Raw genomic sequence first — 9,242 nt, 5'->3', positions numbered from 1 at the left:
AGGTGTAGGGAAACTGCATATCGTAGGCTGGTTGAGAGCTATCTAGATAGCTAAGTCTCTGTGCTTGAAATTTAAGCATAGTTCTGATTTGGGATATGATGGTAGTGATGAGGAGAAGAAAGGCGGGTGAGTTTGAGGCTCTTAAAATAAGGTGGTGAAAAGAAAGGTGGGTGAGTTTGACGTGTAAATGCGAATCTGCGATCATCAAATGTCTGCATTCAATCCGCTTTGCAGAGAAAAAACTCAGGAGGTTCCTGTGACTGCGTGGGGAAATTTCCTCAGCGAGTAAGTGTAGACAGAACTCAAAACAAGAACAGAATTTCTGCCTTTAATGGTTTAAACTCTAAAGGGCTACATCTCATTGGTCTGCTACTATACAAGCACGAGAAAAACAAAAATTGACCTGCCTAAATAAACAAATAAATAAAAAAAGAAAGATCGAAAAGGCAATAATATCTGTACACACCATACAACCGTCTGGACTTTAGAGTTTAATTTGGATATTTCATGCTGTAGATATGACAAGAATTTGGTGTAACAACCAAAAAGTAATGAGGAACGAAAGAGGCAATATTGCTAAAAAAAAAAATAGACCGAACGAGAGAGAATTTCCTGAAATCTAGTTACAGGGTCATGAATTTGTGAGGCTCCCATGATTGCCTATCAATATGAAGTGTAAGTAATTGAGATGTACTGAAAAAACTTACCTTGTTTCTTAGTTAATAAGAGCCAAGTCAATGGACTTTCTAATTTCATTTCACCAAATATATCCCCCCAACCTTTTAACAGATATGATATAAATAACATGTTAATGGAAGTACAACTTTTGAATACAGAACACGAGGTTTATCAATTCTTTGTTGGCTCCAAGGTTGCACGTTTTAGAACAGGGCCAAGCTCTTTTGCATCCTCTTCCTTGAGACCGGGTTGATTAGAAACACTTGATTTTAAACTCAAGGTTTCAGAGCCACTTGATGATTTAAGATTTGCAGGAGCAGTCATGTTTCTCATCTCCATTTCGTCCCTCACTACGTTTATCAGCTTACCAACGTCCAAATTCTGCACCCCGATCTCTACGGTTTCCAAAACTGGCTGTTCAGTTACAACACGGAAACTAGTATGCCGAATAACATGTATGATGTCATCAAATGTTTGGGAGAGATGGGTGGCACCTGGTTTTTCAACTGTTGGATTTGGCAAGATGAGAGATGAAATGGGAGTGGTAGTATCAGGCTGCAAATTCTTTTGGCTAGATAAAACGGGAGATGCAATGGAAGTGGTAGCATATGCAACCGATGATAGACGTTCCCTTACAGTGAACTTGTCATCCACTGGATGCAGATTTAAAGTTCGATTGGATCATTGTGTCAGGCCTACTGCTTGGCCTGCTTAAAGAGGTATCATCTCTATAAACAAAGATTTCTTCAGAACTCATGGCTGGAAGTTCTTGAAACACACTTGAACTCACTTTCTGGATGGTATTTTGAAGATCAAGTATCTCCCTTGAGGTTCGGACTGAGCACATCACAGGTTTACTATCATGTTCATGGTTTTCCCCAGCCATATCTCGAAATGACACTGGAGAGCAGATGAGCTGTTGGGTGTATAAGATTCTGTCCGGTCAGTATGAGTGATGCACTCATCATCAGGAAGTATCTGTCCTCTCATGTCTATAAAAGAAGTTGCAGCATCATCACAAAGCTCAAATCCTTGAACTGACACTGAAGTTAAGACAGAATTGCTACTATATATCTATTTGCATTCCTTTTGAAACTCTGTCTTGAGCCTTCTGAGGCTGGATGACCTGCCTAGAAACATGTGTTAGGCAACTGTTAGGTACTTGAAGAGGAGTCCTGTCAACTTCTTGGGGCATCTCACTTGCACCAAACTTGACGTTACTGCTTACTGCATTTGGATCATCAAGCCCCACCTGCTTCATCCGTCCTTGAATAGATGATCGTCTGACCACATTAGGAGGGGTTCTTTGCCTTGGCTTAGCAGGAGGTCCATCTTCGACGGCCAGTTTTACAGGACCAGATGGAGTAGTCACATCATGTCTGGGTTTAGTTTTAGGCGAGGATTCGATTACAGGCAACTGCAGAAGAAGATCAAGATATATCAGTGATCGGTTCAATAAACTTAATGAAACTATGATATATAATATGATTCACAGTGGTACCTGGTGCTTTAAAGGATGTGATCCCTAAATCAAACGATACTTTTGCTTGTGCAACAGTAGGTGTATCTGCGTTAGACTTAAAACAAGAAGCAATAGCACTATGTTTGGGCAGTTTAGGCAATGCTTCTGTATTGTTTCTTTAGGGCAGTGCACCAGCAGCCTTTCTTCGATTGACCCTCATTGGAGAAGTACTATTTGCTCTAACTTTCACTTCTTTTAAAGCCATCATTATATTTTTAATGCTTTTTGGTTTCCTCAATTCGTTACTGGATATACGTTCATGATGAACAGGTTCCATCACTTTTCTCTCATTCATTTTGACCATGCACAAGTTGAGCAGATTTTCTTCTGCACTAATTAGGATCTTCTCAGTGCCATCTTCACCATCACTAGAAGCCAAATCAGTATCACCTTTACTACTTGAGACCATAGCTCGAGTGTTTTTTCCACATGAAAGCATAGTATCTATGTCACACCTAGAACTAGTACTGTTTTGGCTTTCAGCCATGATTCTCCGAGAATTACGAGTGACAGAAATAGACTTCTCTGGGGAACATTCTGTTGGAGTGAATGATGGACGGTATTGATCGACATAAACAAATATGGGTGCTTCAGAATCTCATATGCCTGAAGAAGAAAATAATCCAAATTGTTACAATGATTAATGCTAGTTAAATATTTTTGACTCGAAGCTGAATTTAGAAGGGATGCTTACACTTGGCCGGTGCTCGGGGTTTTTTCTTACCATGCTTTTGATTAGTTCTTTTCTGCGTGCATAATGTAAGAAAGATTGTTTATAACCCTTTCACTATTCAATCTCTAACAGGATGTAATAAAGTATATTAAGTTGATTTAATAACCCCATAGTCTTTTACAGTCATAGATAGCTCTCTCTCTCTCTCTCTCTCTCTCTCTCTCTAAATTATCACCAGGCTATTTCTATTTTTTTTTCTTTTTTTAATATATAAGTAACATATTTTATTAATGAGAAATAGCTTGGTGGTGGTGAATTGTCACCAAGCGTTACAATAATTGTAACGCCCTAGTCTCGTAGGGATCGAAAAGTTACTTCCTGTAACTTAAAACTTACATTTCATCAAGATATTTATAGACTCCAAAATATAAAGTCATTAGAATACTACAAAATCTCTTAATAAAAACTGACAATTCTCAAAAATCTTCTATGAGTAATCCACTAAGCTTAAATAATCATTTCACTCATGCTCCATAATCCTGATCCTTAGCTGAACTATTTCAAAATCATCTGAAAAATGTTGTGGAGATAAAGAGTGAGTTCTCCACAACTCATTAAGTAAAAAACATATAATAGTGTATAAACATGAGCATTTACAGAGTTTAGAATGCAAAACAAAAATAATTCTACTTTCAGAATGTAGAATTAGAAATGTTATCAAAAATATCATAGCAAAATTTTTAAAAAATATTCTTATTCAAACTTCCTTTAGTATAACATAATTGAAACATCATATCATAACAGAATTCCACATTTAAACCCCGTGGTAGAGTTGTGCAACCCCTAGTGGCCAACCAAACAGAAAGAATGTGAATCTTCCCCTTATTATTCTTGCAACTTCGAGTGTACACCCAGAAAAGATCATGCAGAAAACCATTTTGCTTCCAAAGTGGGTGCACCGGAAACAAAAAAAAAATTGGTACCAACTTGAACAGAGGTCACAGTTTTACACCCGTGGTAAGATTAGAATGGAACAGAAACAGAAACAGAATATCATGCCAAAGGTTTTCAAAAATTATATCATATCATATCAGAGTACAAAACATCTTCAGAACATAACAGAATCGTATCACAAAAATATAATTTATGTACAAAATTTCATATTCACTTTATTTTGCATAATTCAAAAACAAAATGCCAGAATAGCTCATGTATACACCAATGATGCCAGAAAATACTTTATTCTTACACAAAATTTCATGATAATGTAGAACAAATAATTAAGGTGTTTCAAAATTATTTTCATAACAAAACATACATATTTTTTCAAAATTAACCTCAGTTCATTTTTTTTTATATAAATTCTAGTATAGAAACTCCGCTTACCTGGACTTTTTAGCTTTTCAAAATTTACTCATAACAGTGTGAAGGAAAATTAATCGTTACCCATAAAAAAAATATGTAACCTGAATAAATCTCTAATTTAACAGTTACATTGTAATAACACATTGGAAATACTTAATTTAATTCCTCATAATCTTAAAATTCTCTTAATTCTAAAATATCATCATTTTCTAAAATCATCAACATCCATATAAAAATCACTAGAATAGTTCCTAAAAATCTAATTCAACCCAAACTAATTTTAAAACACACGTCGCAATCAAAACCTAATCTCAACCCACAAAGGGAAAACAACCTATGTAAATGATCAGTTTTATAACATAAAGCCCGAAATGGACATTTAAAGTTAAAAACATAAATACTCAAAAAGTTCCTTGAGGAGGATTTACGAAAGCTTTCCAATACAAGGCTTTAAGGACATTTGTGTAACAGTTTTGCTACATACAGTCGCCACATGCAGTCGGCGTGCAGTCGGCTGTACGGAATGAATAAAAAAAAATTATAAAAATTTTTTTTTATATTCAAGGAGACCTACATGAATTATAAAAAATTATAAAAATAATTTTTTTTTCATGTAGGTCCCGTATTAATTTTTTTTACAGCCGACTGCACCCCGACTGCATCTGCCGACTGCAAAAAGTATTTCTCATTTGTGTAAAACCAATAATAATGTATGGCTTTTGGGAAAGACAAAAACATAATAAAATAAATAAATAAATAAATATTTTTGACTTTACAAACCATTGGAAAAGTGACAAAAGTTTCAGACTTCACAAAAGTTGCCTATAGATAAAACCGTAAATTACAAGCACAACCTAAAACTACAGGCATCCCAACCCAAACACGAAAATCTAAAATCATAAGAGTTATGAGGCTGCGCTTACAGTGAGGAAAAATGGGATGTGCGGCAACTTACCCAATGAGCACAGAATATACGTACACCGTGCGGAATGAAGGTCACCGGGAGCCTGGTGTCGTGGTGCATACGATGATTTAGTTGGATTGGTAGCCAGAGTAGAGAACCTGTGAAGGGACGGTGCAACAGTAGAACTAGTGGCCGTGTCTTGAGGCTAGATGACGGCGAACAAGTGGCAAGTGTAAAAAGAAAAAAAAAAAAAACAGAAACACATGCTAGAGAGAAGAATCTGAATCTTAATAAATAAAAAGATTATAAAATATAGATATCATATCTGCAGAAGCCATCTTGAAAGCAAAATTGAAATCCCACTTGAAAATATTAGTGGCCAACTCTTCCTCTCCTTCTCCTCACAAAAGTATTAGCTATCAATAGGACAAGCTAATAAACACACATACGTATATGGAGAGGAGAGGGGACCTAGCCATATATATAGAAGTTTTATGTGGAGTCCTCCCATTAAAAACTCCAAAACCCAATGAGTCTAGAAAAAACAGAATAAGACCCTTTTAACTTCTAGGCCTACATACAATTAACCACATTTTAAATAGGATATAATCCTATTTTACTAAGGTGCAATGAACTCCAAAATGATAACTTAACTCGTGGGTTTAACCAAAGTATCATTATGAGCTATTTATATCTAACACGTTTTTATAAAGCATGCAATTAAAAGCAGCCCATATTTAAAATATTCTAACATTCTCCCACTTGGACAAATTTTGATTGCCGTAAAATAAAAACTTGTCTTGAAAAAGACTCACGGGTTAGACAACATAGGTGGCCACATAAAATAGCTTAAATGATAGCACCTTAGAAAACATGATCCGGTCCAACAAGAATATCAACATTGAACATGAAAGTCGTTACACCATTTAAAAGATGTAAGACCACTCCACAGTTACAAATGCTAATATCCCCATCGACATAGATCCCCATCCTCCGACCAAATGTGGTAGTATGTAGTATGATCTTAGCACCAATGTGATCAAAAGTTGTGCTAATTCATATCAATCCTTATAATGCTTCAAAATGAAGCCACATGTCTCTAAAAGAGACTCATCTTATGTCTTTATCCATAGTATCTCGAGATTTCAATAATATCATAATAAAAGACACAAGCCATATGCATGCTCAAAACATAGTTTATGGATATGGGAGATATATATTATTATTGAAAGAAACTATACCCAAATAACATATGGGTTGCCTACGTACCCTGCAAAGGGATCAAGCCAAAACGTAGTTCTTTTTACATAAGTAACTCCCACTAACCAAAAACATCAAATGTTTCCACAATACCCATATTAGCAACATGTGTTTTAAAAACTTTAGGAGCAAGTCCCTTAGTTAAAGAATCTACAAACATCGCCTCTGTATTTATATGCTCTATCTTTGTCTGTCCTTCCTTAACTTTGTCTCTGACCACCAAATACTTGATGTCAATGTGCTTGGACCCACTAGAGCTCTTATTATTCTTTGAGAAGAATACTGCTGCACTGTTATCACAATAAATAGTAATAGGCTTTGAGATGGAATCAACAACATTCAGTCCAGAAATAAAATTTCTTAACCAAACAGTTTGGATAGTAGCTCCATAACATGCTACAAATTCAGCTTGCATAGTAGAAGACGCCACCAAAGTTTGCTTAACACTTTTCCAAGAAATAGCACCTCCAGCTAACATAAAAACATAACCAGAGGTTGATTTCAAATCATCTTGACATCCAGCAAAATCAGAATCTGAGTAGCCTACCACCTCAAGGTGCTTTGAACGCTGGAAAGTGAGCATATAACATTCAGTCTTCTTCAAGTATCTTATAACTTTCTTAGCTGCTTTCCAATGCTCTTGCCCTGGATTTGATTGAAACCTACTAAGAACACTGACTGCATAGGCAATATCTGGTCTAGTGCAAACTTGAGCATACATCAAACTCCCTACAACACTAGCATACGGAATATTCTTCATAGATTCCCTCTCGAGCTCATTTCTAGGACATTGAGTTTTGTTAAACTTATCTCCTTTTATAATGGGTACATCACCAGGTGCACAGTTTTGCATTTCAAATCTCTGTAGTACACGCCGTATATAAGTTTTCTGAGAAAGTTCCAATAAACCACGAGCTCTATCACGACAAATTTCAATTCCAAGCACAAAAGAAGCTTCTCCAAGACCTTTCATTTCAAAATTAGCAGATAACATTTTCTTTGTTTCATGAAGTAATCCTAGGTTACTGCTAGCAAGCAAAATATCATCAACATATAGAATGAGAAAAATAAAATTTCTCCCACTAGTCTTCCGATATATGCACTGGTCAACTTTATTTTCAACAAAATTGAGAGAAGTTACAATCTCATCAAATTTCAAATACCACTGTCGAGATGCTTGTTTCAGGCCATATATGGACTTATTTAACTTACATACCAAGTTTTCTTTTCCCTTCTCGATAAAACCTTCAGGTTGTCTCATATAAACCTCTTCACAAAAATCTCCCTTTAAAAACGTTGTCTTCACATCCATTTGATGAATCTCCAAATCATAATGTGCTACAAGTGCCATGATAATTCTAAAATAATTTTTTGATGAAACTGGTGAAAATGTTTCAGTATAGTCAATGCCCTCTCGCTGAGTAAATCCTTTTGCAACTAATCTTGCCTTCTTTCGTTCAACATTTCCTTTTGAGTCCAGTTTACTCTTGAAAATCCATTTGTTGTCTATAGCCTTAGCATTTGGAGGAAGTTCAACAAGTTCCCAGACTCTATTCTTCTCCATAGAATTTATTTCATCTTCCGTAGCACTTAACCATTTATCTGACTCTGGACATCTTAAGGCTTGCTTAAAAGTAATAGGATCAACTATATGCCCAATATTAAAATCACTTTCTGACAAATATGCAATGTAATCAATAAGCAATGCATACCTTCTTTCCCTTTGTGATCTTCTCACTTGTGGCTCAGATACTGACTCAGTCACTGTTGGAAGTTCTTCTTGTTGCCCAGATTCTTCACTAATAATTTCAATTGGCTGAGAAACAACTTTTTCTTGTATAACAGGGACTGGAACAACAACTGGATCTGGTTCAACAAAAAATTCTTTCAATACATAACTCCCACTGTCACCAACATCATTTTCCAAAAATTTAGCAGTAATGGACTCAACTATTATGGTACCACGATTAGAACAATAGAATTTATATCCTTTTAATCTATCAGGATATCCAACAAAATAACCAGGGGTAGACTTTGGGTCTAATTTCTTTCTAAGAGGATTATAAATTCTAACCTCAGCTGGACATCCCCAAACTTTGAGATGAGCTAAACTTGGCTTACGGCCTGTCCACAATTCAAAAGGAGTTTTTGAAACAACTTTACTGGGAACTCTGTTTAAAATGTACATGGCAGTTTTCAAGGCTTCACCCCGTAGATATTCTGGTAAATTTGTTTTACTCATCATACTCCTAACCATATCCTTCAGAGTCCGATTACGTCTTTTAGAAACATCATTTTGCTCGGGTGTTCCAGGCATAGTGTATTGAGGCACTATTCCACATCCTTGTAAAAATTTTGCAAAATCACCCATATTTTGACCAGATTCATCATACTTCTCATAATACTCACCACCAGGTCAGATCTCACAACTTTAATGCTTTTCCCACATTGTTTCTCTACTTCTATTTTGAAAATCTTAAATTTCTCAAGAGCAAGAGATTTATCATTAATCAGATAAACATATCCATATCGAGAGAAATCATCAATAAAAGTTATGAAGTACTTATTTCCACATATGGTAGAAGGTAAAGGTCCACTAATATCAGTATGTATTAAGTCCAAAATACTGTTACTCCTAGTAGAACCCTTCCTTGTGGATTTAGTCAACTTTCCTCTTATACAGTCCACACAAGTGTTAAAGTCTGAAAAATCTAGAGAGGGAAGTATCTCAACTTTTATCAATCTCTCTATTCTATCCTTTGAAATGTGCCCTAATCTCTTGTGCCACAACATAGAAGATGATTCACGGATTAAAGGCCTTTTCTTCGTTACATTGGTAA

The 9,242-nt window shown here is 35.7% G+C and overlaps 1 pseudogene; it reads right to left on the bottom strand.

Annotated features, from left to right (window-relative positions):
• Positions 1–849: 849 nt before the first annotated feature.
• LOC122293715 lies at positions 850–3,044 on the bottom strand (annotated as a pseudogene).
• Between the last annotated feature and the right edge of the window lie 6,198 nt (positions 3,045–9,242).

The sequence above is a fragment of the Carya illinoinensis genome, chromosome 14, assembly GCF_018687715.1.
Source record: "Carya illinoinensis cultivar Pawnee chromosome 14, C.illinoinensisPawnee_v1, whole genome shotgun sequence".
Lineage (NCBI taxonomy): Eukaryota > Viridiplantae > Streptophyta > Magnoliopsida > Fagales > Juglandaceae > Carya > Carya illinoinensis.
The sequence above is the reverse complement of the archived record's forward strand: the minus strand, read 5'-3'. Positions and strand labels throughout refer to the sequence as shown.